Source organism: Saccopteryx leptura, chromosome 3, assembly GCF_036850995.1.
Source record: "Saccopteryx leptura isolate mSacLep1 chromosome 3, mSacLep1_pri_phased_curated, whole genome shotgun sequence".
Classification (NCBI taxonomy): Eukaryota; Metazoa; Chordata; class Mammalia; order Chiroptera; family Emballonuridae; genus Saccopteryx; species Saccopteryx leptura.
In genome coordinates, this window is record NC_089505.1 from 199,723,503 (window position 1) to 199,741,452 (window position 17,950).

The 17,950-nt window shown below is 41.3% G+C and overlaps 1 non-coding gene across 1 annotated transcript; it reads right to left on the reverse strand.

Moving 5' to 3' along the window:
* Positions 1 to 15,353: 15,353 nt before the first annotated feature.
* Positions 15,354 to 15,460, reverse strand: LOC136401932 (U6 spliceosomal RNA). Its single transcript, XR_010750855.1, has one exon. It is a non-coding gene; the product is annotated as a U6 spliceosomal RNA (small nuclear RNA).
* Between the last annotated feature and the right edge of the window lie 2,490 nt (positions 15,461 to 17,950).

Sequence of the window (17,950 nt, forward strand, 5' to 3'; positions counted from 1 at the left end):
CATTAGTAAAGTATACATGTTTGTTTCTTAATTAAAAACATGTCTTTTTTCATAATTTAGGATGGTTTGGGGATGTTTCACAGGCTGGAACAGATGAAATCTATTTCAGTTATTTTAAATGGGAGAAATTTATTTGATATATGAGTTGACTGACTTATGAGCTCAGTTACAGAACAAATTAAACTCGTATTTCAAGGTATCATTGTAATAAGATTCGAAAAGTATTCCATTAGAATCTTGACTATGACTCTAAGGCATGAAATATATACATATATTTTTGCCTTGTTTTCTATCATTGCAATGCACACAAACATATCATATGATATAAAATCATAAGCCTGATTTTTATTTTATTTTTTATTTTATTTATTTATTTTTTTACAGAGACAGAGAGAGAGTCAGAGGGATAGACAGGGACAGACAGACAGGAACGAAGAGATGAGAAGCATCAATCATTAGTTTTTCGTTGTGTGTTGCGACTTCTTAGTTGTTCATTGATTGCTTTCTCATATGTGCCTTGACCGCAGGCCTTCAGCAGACTGAGTAACCCCTTGCTGGAGCCAGCGACCCTGGGTCCAAGCTGGTGAGCTTTTGCTCAAGCCAGATGAGCCCGCGCTCAACCTGGCGACTACTGGGTCTCGAACCTGGGTCCTTCCACATCCCAGTCCAATGCTCTATCCACTGCGCCACTGCCTGGTCAGGCCATAAGCCTGATTTTTAAAAAATACGCATGCTAGAAATTATATCCTGATGATGACTACTACCTCATCACTTTCTGAGACTTTAAGCTTATCAAAACAATGTTGCTCAAATGTTTCTGTTGCTCAAACCAGTTTTGACTCTTTAAAAGAAATACAGCCAGAACTTCTATTAGATATCTTAAATAGTTAAATTGACAAGTCTTTGCCCTAGCAAGTTGTTTATAAACAATTGGGAGTGTCTCAAGAGCAAATTTAATGATGGAGATGGTTTATCAGGTTGGAGAATATAATTTTTAAATGAAAGCAGATATACAAATTCAGTATTGAATATTTACCTATGAGATTTACAAAGTGTTTTAAAGAATGGGAGTATCTATAGATAACAGAGCATTGCTTTTTTATTTTTTGAAATGGAGATGAGTTTTCTCATGATGCTAAGTAAAGGAAATCTTTTAGGTTAGGAGGTAAGTGCTATATAATTCTTGGGAATCAGAAATCATATGATCAGGCTGAGTCGAAATTTGGAAACCCGGAGGATTTTTCTCAGAATGCTTGCAGAGTTGGAAAGGGCCAGATCTCCCCATAAGCATGGGGCTAAAGAAATAACCTTGCGTCCTTCCAGTCCATCTTCAGTTTGGCATCGAGTAATACTCCCAAATGGTAACTTAGGGTCTTCTCACTTTGAAATTTTCTTTGGCTTCCCAAACCTAAAAACCTACAACTGCCCCTATTAACTTGAGCCTTAAGTAGAGTCATTTTTACATATCCCCAGCCTCCCATTTCTCAAGTCTCTGTCCAAATCTCCATCAGCGAGGAGAGAAGAGTGGTTTCCCATGGACTCAGTGCCACGGCTCTGCCTCCTTCTCTTCCAGCTGTGATGCGCCCTCCACTGACTTCTCCATCTCCAGGGCTGTGAATGTGTCTGCCAGGGCCGGCCTGTGGTATCCAGGAAGTCTGCCTTCTCTCCCTGTATCTGAGGATTTTCCCATACAAATCTTATTTATTTTCCCACCTCTAGCCCTCAGTCTCTTTCTACAGCTGGAGGTGGCCATCTCTTTGAGAGGGAAGGCCCACTACAGAGAACCAGGCCCTTAGTGACACATATCAGTTCCCTTCCCCATAAGGCTCCTCCTCCACGGCACACAGGTACTTTGGCAGGGGTAGGGATGGGGTGCAAATTTGAGCCTTTCCTCACTCAGGCTCAGTCATCCCCTCCAGCCCATTCCACCATGTTTCTTCTTGACTGGGTGACTTCCTGTTGGCAGCTGCTGCTCCTTTGTGGTGTGCCAGCTCTAGCCCTGACACCTCGTCCCAGCTGACCTCCAATTGTGGACAGGGTTTCTGTTCTTCTATAGGGCTCCTGAGCCCCCTTTTAAAGTAGAGTTTGTGAGTGGATGACTGTTCAATTGTCCCTGGACACTCTATGTAGCAAGTATAGAGACATTGCCCAGAATCCCAGTGGCCCCCAAGTGTGGTGGGTGGGTACTAGCTCTGCTCAGTCACCATATTGTTGGCATACCTCATGTAAGAATTTGTACGTTCTGACTCCGGTCTACCTCTCCAGGTTCCTCCCTTCCCATCCACCTGCCAACCTGTACTAGATGCAGTTTGCTTCAGGTCATGCATTCTGCTCTCATTTATTTATCTAGAACAATGTTTGAACACCTACTGTGTTCTGATATCAAGAGACAGATGGGACAGATAAAGGGGCTAGAGGTAGAATGAAGGAACTTACCCAGAACGGTGGGGGAGGCATAGAAATAAGTAAGCACATATGTAAGAAAATATCATAGGGTAATGGAGACCATGAAAAATATAAAGCACAATGATATGTTAGAGAGTGTCTGGTGGGCTTTTGGGGGGCAGGGAGGTCCTTCCTATGGAAGTGACATTTAATCTGAAATCAGAAGGATGTCAGCTCATCTTCAGTACCTCTTGGATGAGTACAAGGAATTGCATTTTATAGGGGAAGCCACTGGAAGGGTAATGATATGGTAGAATTTTGCTGCTGGATATTGGATTTTAGGGGGCATAAGTAGAAGCAGGAAGACAGCTGTATTGGTTTGTCAGGGCAGCTATGAAAGAATACCACAGACTGGGTGGCTTTATCAACAAAAATTTATTTCTCACAGTTCTGGAGGCTGGAAGTTTGAAATCAAGGTGTCAGCAGGGTTGGTTTCTTCTGAGGCCTGTCTCTTTGGCTTGCACATGGCCGCTCCTCTGTGCACACACATCCCAATGTCTCTCTGTGTGTCCTAATCTTTTTTTATAAGGGCACCAGTCAGATTACACTATGGCTGACCCTAACGGGCTCACTTTAACATAATCAAGTAAGGCCCTATCTCCAAATACAGTCACATTTTGATGTACTAGGACTTAGGGCTTCAACATATGAATTTGGTGTATGTGTGGGGGGAGATAGAGGTCACAGTTCAGCCTATAACAAGTAGAAGGCAATTGCAGAGTCCAGAGGAAAGAGGATACGCTTCTACTGGGAGCTCAAGTGAAGATAGAACTAGATGGATTTGGAATATATTTTGAAGTAGAGTCAACATCACTTAATGATTAGATGTGAGCCGTAAGGAAAAGAAATGAGATCAAGGGTGATTCCTAGGCTCTAGCTGGAGCCACTGGGTGGACAATGGTGCCATTTGTTGAGAAGTGGGCTGCTTACCTTTGGCCAGAGTGTCTCCCTGTGTCAGGAGTTCCCGTTCATACATACCCACAGTCTACCCATTCTAACACCCACTAGACATTCCACTTTTCCATCTGGTTCTGGCTCTCTCTTATTCTTTCTTTAAATCTTCAGTTCAAGAATTAGCTCCTCAGCAAATTCTTATCACCCCTTCTCTCACCCAGGGACACACTGGGTGAGTGCTTCTCTTCTACACTTCTTTAGCACCTATATTTATGCTTGTACACTCAACAGTGCCTTTGCATGGCTGGTGTGCTAATCCATCACCATATTTCAGGCCTAGAGCAATGTCTGCACATGATCCCAACAAACGTTTAGTGACATGATATGAAGCTACTTGTAAGGTTTTAGAGGTCACTATGCCTCTTAGCTACCACTTGGCAATGATAAGTTTTGATAGAGAATTTTTTCATTTTTATCTTTTCAATGTTGTCCATGGCTCTGCCTTTTAAGGTGCTGGTGATGTCTGTTTAAATGTGTGTTTATTTAAGACAACAATATCTGAGGAATTAGCATGAGTGGAGCTAATTGTGAGTATTGCCACATTGCAGATCTGAGATGTGTCAAAAGCTTCTCGTGGCCTCCTGTTGCGATATTGTTTTAGCAAGATTTTTGGCCACAAGTTTCTCAATCTTATTGGGATTTTGCAAGTACATTATTTTGATTTATTTTCACAAGTAACTGTAGTACAATGTAAGAAGCCAATATTATTTCATTTCAAATAGTGCCTTTCTTAAGATCCCCTGAATTATCATTTATTATGATGCTAAATTTCTGCAGTGTAAAGCATACAATTACAGATCCACAGATCTAGCCTTTCACATAGATTTTATACAGATGGTACCCAATGTAGGACAGTTCAACTTAAGATTTTTTTAACTTGACAACAGTGTGAAAGCCATACGCATTCAGCAGAAACCATTCTTCAATTTTTGAATTTCGATCTTTTCCTGGGCTAGCCACTCTTTCATGATGTTGGGTAGTGGCAGCAAGCACAGCTCTGAGTCAGCCCATGATCAGGAGGGTCAATACCGACAGTGTATCCATCGTGGTGGATGGTTTTGCCCAACTGTAGGCTAATGCAAGTGTTCTTAGAATGTTTAAGGTAGGCTAGACTGAACTATGATGTTTGCTAGGTTGGATGTATTAAATGAATTTTTGACTTCGATATTTTCAACTTACTATGGGTTTGTTGAGACATAAGCCCATTGTAAACCAAGGGATGTACTGATATGTACACCAACATAGAATCTGCTCTCAGTTACTAGAGAGCTAATCAGAAATGATCAGAAATACCTCTGATGTACCTTAGGCTGGAAGGAAAGCCTCTGCATGCGGGTCTCATCTTTGGGTTTTCTCTTTCTGCCTCCCCCTCCCTTCTACATTTCTCTCCCTATATTACCTGCTTACCTTTTTTTTATCTCTTCTCTCTCTGTTTGCTCACTACCTCTCATCTGTCCCTGCTGGGGGAAAAAGTTGAGGAAATAATTCCTATGCATTTATTATACATCATGCACATATATAATGTGCGGTTTGTGCATATGTCGTAAGCACAAATTGTTTAAATATCCATACTGTTTGGTATAAAGCTTCATGTCTCCCATTTTTTGAATTGAAAATAGGTAGGTTAAATATTTTCTATTTCTCTACCAAAAGGCTTATTTCCCTTTTGCTTTGTTGTTAATTTGTATGTGAGTGTTTCTTATGTATTTTTCTTTCCAAGAATCAATGTCCCACCCCTGCCGCATTCCTTGTCCCGGTGGCTGCGCAAGAAGAGGGAAAAGGAATGGCGGAGTGGGCTGGGGAGGACCCCAGGCACGGAAACCAGGCGCAGGGAGCGGAGTCCCCTACCCCTTGCACGTTTTCCGGTTAGAGCTTTGTACCAAAAGCTTTATTTAAAACAGGAGCTGTTTCCCAACAGATATTGAAAGCCATCTTTCCCATTGTCCAGGTGCTTTGCTCTCAGCCACAGTCACATTTTTCAGGGGCTGCTTGAGTTGCCAGCTCAGTGCCCAGTGCCGGGGGCAGTCTTCCCGGCCGCACTCTCTCTTGTCACTGCAAATGAACCAGAAAACTCTCGGAAGCGACAGGAGCCGGCAGATAGAGGCTTGATTTCTTTTGTGTGCCTGTGTGTTATGTATAGGAAATCATTATTTTTCCTTAGACGGGGGTCATTTTCTTCTCTTTTTTATTACAGACCTATAAATTTAATTATTCGGTCACTGCTGTTTTAATTTAAAAGTTGTACTTATCTTTAGAGGTTTCCTTTTTAAATTTCTAGAGATTAGGATTATCCACAGCATGTCAGCTCTTTTTATGTCCCTAAACCGTATGGTTTCTTTAATGATATAAAATGAATTACTGAGATACTAAAAGCTAATCATATTCTGCATTTCTCTCCTAATAATCCCAGATTACATTAATCATAAATGTCAGCAGTGTCTCTAGATGTCTTCTGGACTTTTGACAAAAAGCCTTCATTTTGGCCCTTTAAATTCCAAGGTCAAGGAGAATGTAACATTCAGAATAATTATTAGCATTATTTTACCTTGACATTTCATCCCAGCTTCCAGTCTACTGTTCCATCCAGTCAATAAAGACAAATGTCATCTTTCGACTCACTGGAGGGAATTACCCCAATTAAACCTGACTTAAAGGCTATTGGAAACGTTGTATTAATTTGCTGTTGTTCTTTAAAATAGAAAATATTTCATGAAGGAGAAGAATTTTCATTAAAAGCATTAAGGAGTTACCATAACATGAACAAGCAATTTTTGAATTGACTTTCTTTTTCCTCGGGCTAGAATAATAATCAGCAGGCACCTCTGCCAGACAGGGTCTTCCTGTCAGTGGGCATTCTGTCGGGACAAGCCTCCTTTCCCTTTCAGCTCAAAGGTCAGAGTTCCAGTTTTGTCACATCAAAAACAATTAGAAGTGTTTTTTAGAAATCCTGGCCTTTCTGTGGAGCAGGGTCTCCTGCCTATACAACCTCTTGAGTACAATTTCTTTCCCCCTAATTCCCTCCCCCACACCCCTACTCTTTTTTTTAAATGTAAGCTAAGGTTATTGGGGCATGGTGTAAAAACACCTTATCCTGCATTTGCAATGTAAAATGGGGGGGGGGGGGTGGCGAGCTACTTTCACATAAACCCCGTGAAGACAGAGACTGTCTGTCTTAATCAATACTGTGTCTTCAGCACCTGAGATGAACTTGGTCAAGAAGAATTTTTTTTTGCATTGATGAGAGAGAGAGAGAGAGAGAGAGAGAGAGAGAGAGGGAGAGAGAAAGAGAAGCATCAACTTGCTGTTCTACTTAGTTGTTCCATTTAGTTTTGCACTCATTGATGCTTCTTGTTCGTGCCCAGACCAGGGGTTGAATCCGTGACCTCGCTGCATCTGAATGTGCTTTATCCACTGAGCCACCCGGCCAGAGCCTCAGGCAAGAATTTTTGATGTGAATGAAAGGAGCCCATAAAACATAGGGACTGAGCCCTGGCCGGTTGGCTCAGTGGTAGAGCGTCGGCCTGGCGTGCAGAGGTCCTGGGTTCGATTCCCAGCCAGGGCACACAGGAGAAGCGCCCATCTGCTTCTCCACCCCTCCCCCTCTCCTTCCTCTCTGTCTCTCTCTTCCCCTCCCTCAGCCGAGCCTCCATTGGAGCAAAGATGGCCCAGGCGCTGGGGATGGCTCCTTGGCCTCTGCCCCAGGCGCTAGAGTGGTTCTGGTTGCAACAGAGCGATGCCTGGGAGGGGCAGAGCATCCCCCCTGGTGGGCAGAGCGTGGCCCCTGGTGGGCATGCCGGGTGAATCCCGGTCGGGCGCATGCGGGAGTCTGTCGGACTGTCTCTCCCCGTTTCCAGCTTCAGAAAAATACAAAAAACAAAACAAAACAAAACAAAAAACATAGGGACTGAGATTGTGAGCTCTGAAATCAGACAGATGGGGATTGGGCCCCTGTTTTGCCATCTACTTGTTACTGGCAAGTTCTGTATATTTCTAAGCCTCAGCGTCTTCATCTGTAAGTGGGAATAATAGAAACAGCTACATAGGGTTGTTGAGAGTGTGAAATGAGATGATGTATATAGTGTGCTTAGTTCTGGCCTGGCAAACAGGAAGTCTTCCCAGCAAAGCAGAGATGGGTCAGGGCTCACACGCTGCCCTCCCCCTCTGGGTCAGTTTTTTCCTGGTACTTACCCTGGGGGGCAGGGGAAACGAACCACCCATGTACCCATTAGTTTGGAACCTCTGTGAAGTTGTGGTCATTCACTTTCGGAGCTTCAGTTGCAAAGTTGTAAGAATTGAACCTCCTCTCTAGAATTCTAAGGCAGAATTCCTCATCTAGTCCTGCTTGGCAGACAGGAATTCCTCTTCTGGCAACCAGTCTTAGCTTACTGCCCAGAGCAAGTGTGACTCTTGGATGCTTGATTGTCTGGACTGTGTTTCTGTGCTTAGCTCACCTGGATGTCACCCACACCTTCGCCACAGCCTTGCCTTCCCAGCTGAACTGAGGTTTGGCCTGTATTAACCTGCCTGATCCACCATCTCCTGTGACTGGTAGCCCACCAAGGGACATGTCTGTGCCCCTATAGCCAGATTTCAGCCCCTGTAGTTGTCCTTTCACACAGCCACCTACCACTTGGCACTCCTTGTCCTCCCCTGCACACACTTAATATTGTGAGCTCTTGTAGTTGGGCTTATTTGACATCATGTTCATTATAGCAAGGAATATTTCTTCCCTAATGCTACTATCTCTAATATGCAAACAAAATATTTTGTTTTAACATGCAGGAAATAATTAATGCCCACCATGGACAGTTAATAAATGTCGACATTGAGCTCTACTTGCTTCATATTCAAAAATAACTGAATGGTGGATAACACTGGACCCCTTGCACAGCCCTCCCATGCCGTTCACTCCCTCTCCCTCTGCGGAGGAAAGCACTGTGCTGAAGCTGTTCCTTTCCCTCCCGTCATGTTTCTATACTTCCACTGTGCATTTAGGTGTCCAAAAATTACATACCACACTGTTTTAAACTTTATATAATGTAAATTTTTTGTATTATGCTAAATGTATCTGTTATGGGTTGAATTTTATCCCCCTAAATTCCTTTATTCAAGTCCTAACCCCCAGGACCTCAGAACGGGCCTTAATTGAGAAAAGAGCTGTAATTGACCAGTGTCCCCATAAAAAGAATGTCATGGGAGTAAACAGAAACACCTACAGAGGGAAGCTGATGTGAAGACATCATCATAATGCAAGGAACCCCAGAGCCAGGAGAGAGGACAGAGCAAAGTCCCCTTCACAGCACTTGGAAGGAGCCAGCTCTGCCTACACCTGGATCTTGGACTCCTAGCCTCCACAACTATGAGAAAATACAGAGAACAGACTGATAGTAGCCAAAGGCAAAGGGGGCTGGGGGCTGGGAGAAAAAGGTGATGGGATGAAGAAGTACAAATTGGTAGTCATAATGTATACATGGGGATGTAAAGTACAGTATAGGGAATATATTCAATAATACTTTAATAACTATGGATGGTGCCAGGTAGGTATTGGAAATACTGTAAAGTATATGATTGTCTAACCACTACACTGTACACCTGAAACTAATACAAAATAATACTGAATGTAAATTGTAATTGAAAAATAAGATTAAAAATATCCCGACAAGGCAATACATTTTTGTTATTTGAGCCACTCAGCCTGTGGTTCTTTGTTACGGCAGGCTGCCGTAGCTAACTAATACCATGTCCTTCTGCAAAGCTGCTCTCTTTGCCTCATATGGTACAATAGATGTATTTTTTAGATTTTGCCATACTGGGGAAAGCAGTCCACCACCTCCACCTAAAATACCAAGTGTAGGATTAGAGGCTTTTCAAAAGAACATAGCACAGTAACACACGCAGTTCCCATTTGTTTTTTCATTCCATAAAAATGCTCTGAGCACCAACTATGTGATAAGCCTTGGGTAGAGAGCAGGGAGGGTTACTGAGCTAGGGAGAAAGTCTTTCAGGAAGGAAGGAAAGTGACCTGGGGTTTGGAGGCATGCTAACAGGGATGAGCAATGGATGGTGTGTTTGATGGCATGAATGTCTAAGCCAGTGGCTTCCAGGGCGAGGGCAGAGGCTGTTGCGTGGAAGCGTCATACTCCGCAGCTGCTAGAATGGTCTCTATTGCATTACTTCTCACACTTCGTCAGCCCTCCAAACCCTGTGGTGGACTTGTTAAAACTCTGATTGCAGGGTTTCTGATTCAGAAATTCTGGATGGGCCCAAGAATGTACATTTCAAACAAGTTCCCAGGTGACACTAAGGCTGCTGGTCCAAGGGACACACTTTGAGAACCACTGGGACTTGAGCATTTGATGACTCTCACTGTGTTTCTTTTTTTATTTAATGGGTAAATTTTCATCAGGATTTAAAAAAAGAAAAAAAAATCTGTGTCCTGTCCTGGATTGTAAAATTTTTGCTCAGATTAATTATTTTTTGTGTCTGGTGGGGTTTTAGAAATTTTAGTGTCCCTGGAACAGTGTTTTATGTTTGTTTCTTAGTTTCCAGCTCCCACAACATGCAGGGAAGGTAAGTTCAAAGCCCACACCTGTACATGTGACAAACCTGGGCTTTTGTTTCTCACTGGTGATCTTCCCCCTTCCCATCCAAGGCAAGCTTTCTTTAGCTTTTTTACTGCTGCCCTGAGCCTGTGTAGAGTTTCATCAGCCCCTGTTATAGACAAGTTGTGTCCTCCCCACTTCATATATTAAAGCTAATACTCAATCCCAGAGAACATGACTATATTTGTAGATAGCTCCTTAAAAGAGGTAATTAAGGTTAAATGAGGTCGTAAGGGTGGGGCCCTTATCCCATAGGACTGTTGTCCTCATAAAAAGATGAAGAGACACCTAGGGTGTGTGAGCAAAGGCAACGTGAGGACACAAAAAGAAAAAGGCCATTTGTCATAAGCTATCCATTTGGTGGTATTTCATTGTGGTAGCCTGAGCAGACTAATGGCTTAGTAGCTCTTCTCATCACCTCTTATCTCAGGGGCACTAGAGACTCATAGCTCTGCAGCTAGGAACTTTGGAAGTCCAGAGGGCTACTTCTCAGCTCGTGCTCACCCTCCTGGTTTTGATTGCTTTCATTTCTGGCACCTGGTGGTTTCCCATACTTTCCTTGAAGTTCAGCTCTCCCTCAACATTCTTAAGTGTTAGATTTTATCCAAAATCCAAGTATCTCTGTAACTAGAGGAAACCAGGCCACATCAGGTTCATCTGCCATGTTGCTACAAGTTCAGTATTATGTTCTTAAATTCAATTTTAACACCTTCTGGAATCCAATTGGATTTACTTTTCTCCAATGGTTTTCATAAGGCAGTATTGTCACCCTCAGATCACAGATAGAAAGGTAAAGGTCAGAGAGTTTAAGTGATTTTCCCAATGTTGCACAACTAATAAATAATGTAACTTGTGCTGGAACGTACCACTGCTCCCTGGCACCTATTACAGCCAAAGTGAAATCGAACCATTTTATAAAGCATCTTCATGATATTCTAGTTCTGTACAATAGCGCTTTATTATAAAAAGCCATAGAATATGCCTGGAAGCTCTCCAAATTTCAGAAAATACTGCTAAAATTCTTCCAAGTAAAGCTGTGAGATGCTGTCAGAAACATCCACATTTGAGTGTTTCTCTTTGGTGGCTCTGAAAGCATCTTGCGAGAACCTGAGAAAACTTTCTCTTCCACACCATCCATGCCATCACTCCTAAGAGACAGATTTTTCATCTCTGTTTATGCTTGAAATTTAGCAGAAATTTTCTCTATTTTCTTCTAGTAGGTTCTGTTGCCAACATCCAAAGGATTTTCCTGTTTAGAATATAATGTTGGAACCCTTCGAGTGCAATGTGTATTATGGAATGGGGAATGTGAAAATGTAACTTATCCATCGGGATTCCAGGTGCTCAGCTTAGAAATAGACTTTAAGGTGATTTTTCTTCCAGTACCCACAGGCTTGGATATAAAGTAGGTCCTTTCTGGAAAGGAACTTGTCCACATTGAGACAGCATTCTCTCTTGACCTAGTTCACTACTGCTGCTCTGCATTCTACAATTAGGATCTTTGGATCTATCTTCATCCCTCATCCCCAGCCCGGGTCAAGTAAATTAAGAACTCTGGAGGGATTCTCTAGTTTCGACTCTCTCCACTCCAGCCCTGGGTTCATGTCAATTACATTCCTCTCCAGCCTTTTTTGTCTTAACCTCCTGTACATTCCTTGCCAGCTCCCTTCAGTCACCGCCTTTCCTGAGACTCATTTCCTGGCTGTCTCAGGAGCGCGGGAGCGGATCTGCTTCTGGTTCCTATAACTGCAAGTTTTTCTCCACACTGCTCCTGGAGAGCCTCCAGTGAAGTTTCTGGCCCAGCTTTTGCAACCTACCGGACCATATCACAAGGTTTTTACATACCAAAACCAGAGAACTTCTTTCTACTATTGCCTGCTCTCACGTGATTCTGCTCCCTTACGCTTACCAGCCTTTCCATTCTGCCAAAAGGAATTGTCAGATTGCTAGGCTACAGGTTTTCACATCAAAAACTTTCCTCCTGAATGGCAATCAATGGTCATTAGATTTTGCTCATTTTTAAAAATATGAGACATTATTTATTTTGTTTCTTTATTTTTTTAAATTTAAGTATAGTTGGCATAGAAGATAATATTAATTTCAGGTGCATAATATAGTGATTTGGCATTTATATATCTTATGATGTGATTATCACCCTAAGTCTAATAACCATCTGTCACCATGCAAAGTTATCAAAATATTGACTCTATCTTATTGATTCCCCTTCACCTTTTTCACTCATCCTCACTCCCGCTCTGAAACCATCAGTTTGAGCTCTGATTCTATGAATCTATTTTGTTTTATTTTTAGATTTCTATATATTGTATAAATGAAGTCATACGGTATTTGTCTTTCTTTGTCTAACTTATTTCACCTAGCATAATACCCTCTAGGTAGGTCTATCCATGTTGTCAAAAATGTCAAGATTTCATTCCTTTTAAGGCTGAGTAACATTCCAGCATGCATATGTGTGTGTATCCCATCTTCTTTCTCCATTTATCTGTTGATGGACACCTACATTGCTTCCATATCTTGGGGGGCGTATATATGCTGCAATTAACATAGGAGTGCATAGGTAGATCTTTTCAAATTAGCATTTTTCTTTTTTCAGATAAATACCCAAAAGTGAAATTGTTGGTTCATGTCATAGTTTAATTTTGTTTGTTTTTTAAAGGAATTTCCATACTGTTTTCCATAGTGGCTACACCTAGTTATAATCCCATCTACAGTGCATAAGGGTTCCTTTTCTTCACATCCTCACCAATAGTTGTCATTTGTTGATTTTTGATAATAGCTATTCTGACAGGTGTGAGGTGACATCTCATTGTGGCTTTGATTTGTATTTCCCTGATGATTAGTGATATTGAACATCTTTTCATATATTTGGTGGCCATCTGTCTGTCTTCTTTGGAGCAATGTCTATTGAATGTATGATTTGTGAATATATTCTCTCATTATGTAGATTGTCTTTTTATTTAGTTGATGTCAGCAAGTTGATGTTAGCAAAGGCTTTTTTTGTTTAATGTAGTCCCATTTGTTTATTTTTGTTTTTATTTTCTTTGCTAGAGTGGATATTTTCAAAAAGATATTATTAAGGCTGATGTCAAAGAGTTTATTATGTATATTTTCTTTTAGGAGTTTTAGGATTTGAAGTCTTACATCTAAATCTTTAATCCATTTTGGGTTTACTTATGTATATGGAGTGTGAGAGAGTGTTTCAGTTTAATTTTCTATATGTGTCTATCACTCTTCCCAACACTACTTATTGAAGAGACTATACTTTTTCCATTGTATGTTCTTGCCTCCCTTGTTGTAGGTTAACTGAGAATATAGTCTGAGTTCTTCATTCTGTTCCATTGATCTACACGTCTATTTTTATGACCATACCATACTATTTTTATTATTATGCCTTTGTAATATAGTTTGAAATCAGGGAGCATGATATCTTCTTTCTCAAGTTTGCTTTGTCTATTTGTACTTTTATATACATTTTAGGGTTTTTTCCCTTGTTTTGAGAAAAATTTATTGGTATTTTGATAGAAATTATATCAAATCTGTATATTTCTTCAGGTAGTATGGACATTTTAACTACATTAATCCTTCCAATCCATGAACATGTTATATTTTTCCATTTATTTGTGTCTTCTTCCATTTCTTTCTTTAATGTGCTTAATTTTTAAAGTATATTTTCATTAAGTAATACAGAAATTTGTTATTAAAAACAACTTGTTAATGAGGACTTGTTGATGAACATAGAGTTTCAGTTTTGCAAGATGAGACAGTTCTGGAGACTGGTTGCCCAAGAATGTGACTATACTTAACTCTACTGAACTCTACACTTAAAAAATGGTTAAGATGGTAAATTTATGTTATATGTATTTTACCTCAATGAAAAGAAAACCCCAACCAACTTGTCTTAAATTTTACATATTTTTGCTGTAAAATATGCTCAAATCCCCTCTGTAACAAGTCTACTTACAAGTGACTATATAAAATGCCTACATTTCTACCATTTCATTTCAATTACCTGATAATGTCATACAAAGTCCACATTTTCTTCTACATGCTTAAGTATTTTTCATGGACACAAAACTAAATCAGAGCGTGTATTTAAGGCCATTGGGCTTCTTTTACATGCATTATGGTGCTCGTTCTAAGGTTTTAGTATCTCAAAGGAACCCTGTCCAGACAGACATGGATGCTCAGGGCCAGACAGCTACTCTATATTCCTTGTTGCCAGGATTATTTCACTACAGTAGCACCCTCTGTAAAAGTTCTCAGCCACATTCTAGGCTGTAGATAATCATGGAAAAGAATGTTTATGTCTTTGGAGTAATGCCACTAGCTCTGTTTTCTCTGTATTTGTTAAATATAGGAAAACAAGGTTCAGGTCAAAGCTCACTTAGTCCTGTCAGCACAAAAAGTATTCCTCAACAAAACTGCTGAAAGCATCATGCTGACAAGAAGTCATGGGGATGTTATCAAGACAACTTTGAGATGTGGTCTCTTCTAGGGAAAAAAGAGACATGGCTTACACCTGCCATGTGTCCTTCGATAAGTACCTTAGGCTTCACTGGATGCATGTATGCTGCCACACACAGCTGGCTTTAGGTGTGCCAGGAATCTGTTAATTGTCTAACATGATTTAAAGTTTCTCAGGAGATTCAGATCATTATTTCAAACAGCAGGGATTTCTTATAAAATGGCTGGGGGGATCCAAAAATCAGAAACATAACAACACTTGGATCATTTTTAAAGTGCATCTATTTTTGTTTTCTGTCTGAAATCAACATACTCTTGGCAAACTCTGACCCTGAAATGATGAATAGCTTAAGTCATGGAGTCTAAAGGAAGGCAGGGGTCCAGAGTGCTAGGAAGTAAAGTGGGAAACAGAAATCCAAGTGTAAATATTTGCCCGCGATTACCTGGGTGAGTGAAGCCTTGGACAAAATAATACTTTCCTCGGGTGGAAAAAACAAAACAAATGGGTATTATTGATACCTGCTTACCTCCCAGTAGTGCTTAGCTCCAACAGCAGTTTAGCAAATGCATGAGAAGTTATAAAGCAGTGGTTCTCAGCCTGTGGGTCACCACCCTGGCGGGGGTCGAAAAATCAAAACACAGGGGTCGCCTAAAGCCATCGGAAATACATATTTTATTTAAAAATGTATTGTATAATATTTATGTATTTCCTGGTGACCCACAGATTGAGAACCGCTGTTATAGAGGCTTCTTTCTGCATCTGAAAATTAAATGCTCTTGGAGGTTTTTCTAAACACAGCAAAAACAGCATCTAAATAATTGCTATGAAGAAATTCAGCTTCTCAGGTGGACTTCCCCTCACCAGTTCCCCCAAATATTGAATACTTCATGAATTTGTGTGTCATCCTTGTGCAGGGACCATGCTAATCTTCTCTGTATCATTCTGATTTTACTATGTGTGCAGTTGAAGCAAGCACTCAAAGGAAGTTTAGAAGTCTGAGCACTTACCAAGATACTCCTTCTTTCTATACCTGCTGAAATGTCAGAAAGGAAATCAGATGAAACCGCTATATTCACCATATATATATTCTTTTTTCAAGTGAGAGGAGGGGAGATAGACAGACCAGAATTCATGTGCCCCGACCAGAATTCACCCAGTAACCCCCATCTGTGGCCATGCTCGCAACCGAGCTATTTTTAGCACCTGAGTCAGAGGCTCCACAGAGCCATCCTCTGCACCCGGGGCTGATGTGCTTGAACCAATTGAGCCATGGCTGCAGGAGAGGAAGAGAGAGAGAGAAAGAGAGAGAGAGAAGGGGAGAGGGGTAGGGGTAGAGAAGCAAATTATTGCTTCTGTGTGTCCTGTCTGGGAATTGAACCCAGGACATCCACATGCTGGGCTGATGCTCTACCACTGAGCCAACTGGCCAGGGCCTCATCATATATCTTTACACTTTCTCTTTTAACCTATTTGGTGAGTCCTTATTTTTGTGTGTCTGCTCATTTTCTTGGCTCACCTTGAGAAGTTCTAGCACCTAACTGTCTTCAAATTGCCAGCCATATTTGAACCCTTGAAACTAGTTTGTTAAGCATTCAGGTTTTTTGGGTTTTCCTGTTTTTATTTTTGAGTAATTATTTCTCAGTCCATTCCATGCCCTAGGGTTTTAAAAGCAGAAAATAATGGAATGTACTTTACATTGTGCCTGGCACGATCCATAGTATTTTTAATAAATTAACTCATTTAGTTCTCCTACGGTTTCTATCATTATCCTGAAGAAAAGCAAGAGGAGGCACAGGCTGGTGAAGGAACTGCCCCAGTGTTTTCCAGGTAGTGTGTGGAAGAGCTGGGAGCGGAACCCAGGCCTCACCCTTGTCCCACACACTGGACTCGCTGCTTGCAGGGCCTCAGCCACGGTGTGCTAGGAAGTATAATAGCTGGCTCTCAAATGAACAAAAGGAGAGTTGTCATTAGCAGCCTTAGCTGACATCCATGGTTGATGGATACCTGGCTGATTTCAAGCAGCCAGTGGGAGCTCACCTGGTTTCCAAACTTCTGAGAATGGAATCATCAGTTTCCTGAGCTGGCTTCGCATCCTAACTCTCTGTTCTCATCAGTGACAACTGAGGGAGAGTCTGTGTGCTGGGTGCAGCCACCATGACAAATATGCCGTGACTGGACATCTGGGGAGACCTTCCAGAGAGAGCTGGCTGCTACTGCGCCTGCCTCCTGCCTTCGCAGTGTTACTGACCTGGAGCACTTCCCTGGAGCATTCCATCATGCTATGCCCAGAGTCAGGAGCACACTCCCAGGCCAGGTGCAGGAGGACAGGGGCAGCTTGCTTAGGCAAACAAATTCACAGGAAAGCAAATGGCATCATTTGGTGAAAGGGTGGTTCTGTCCTCCTTTTCTTGCTGAGGACCTGGGCTCAGTGGGGATAACTGCCTATGGTAGACTCTGGCCTCTTGAGAAAAGGACATTTATATTAAGAGTAGTTCTAGGGATGTACATGAATACACCCCACTGTCCAGGCTGATTTCCATGGATGCCTGACCTTTGTGCACTGAGCTCAGCAGAGAGACATGCAGCAGGAAGAGGTGATGGCCTCTTTGGCAAAGGCTGCAGGAAGGACAACATGGCTTGACCAGTCTCCACCCTGTGCTAAGCCTTTCACTTTGATTCTTTGGGGATCGACCTTGTGACATTCCATCATGTCCCAGTACAGCTTTCCTTGAGCCCCTGCACGGGCTGTAGCTCCATTTGCTGCCCAGGCTCCATCCCAGTGTCCATCCCAGGCACCTGCGTCACTATTGCTCAGGCTGGATGGGCTTGTCACTCCTCTCCTTGCTTCCAGAGGCTTCTCTCTGAGCTGCACACAGAATGATTAATGGCTCTTTGGGTCAGCCCTAAAAGACTGAGGAGACAAATGTACTTCCTTCCTGGGGATCCAAAACCCAGGACGTATATTATCTAGGAAAGATGAGATGGCCAGCAAGCTATTTCATTGGGCATTTGTCAGCTTTATTTTTTTATTGTAAGACTTTCTTTGTTTTTTATATACATATTAATATTATATACACACTTTATTTTTTTAAAAACAAGAAGAAAGCACTAGATACTAGAATATTATTCAGGATAGCTTTTCTTACGTTATTTTTTTTATTACAGAAGGTGGAGAAGACTTAGATAAAAGTAGGTATAAGCAAAAAAAAAAACCCAAAAATAATCTATTTCTTTAATCATACAAATCAACTACTTTTAACAATTTCATATATATCTTTCCAGTTATTTGTTGATGCATACAGAAACATTTATTTAAGCAATTAGGATTATTATTGTGCATACAGTATTATAATAGCTTTTTAAAACTTAATATATTATGAGGATTAATCAGGATAATTTATTTTAAAAACTTCAAACATACTACTCAGTAGTATCCACTAAATAAATGTTAGCTGTTATAATCATT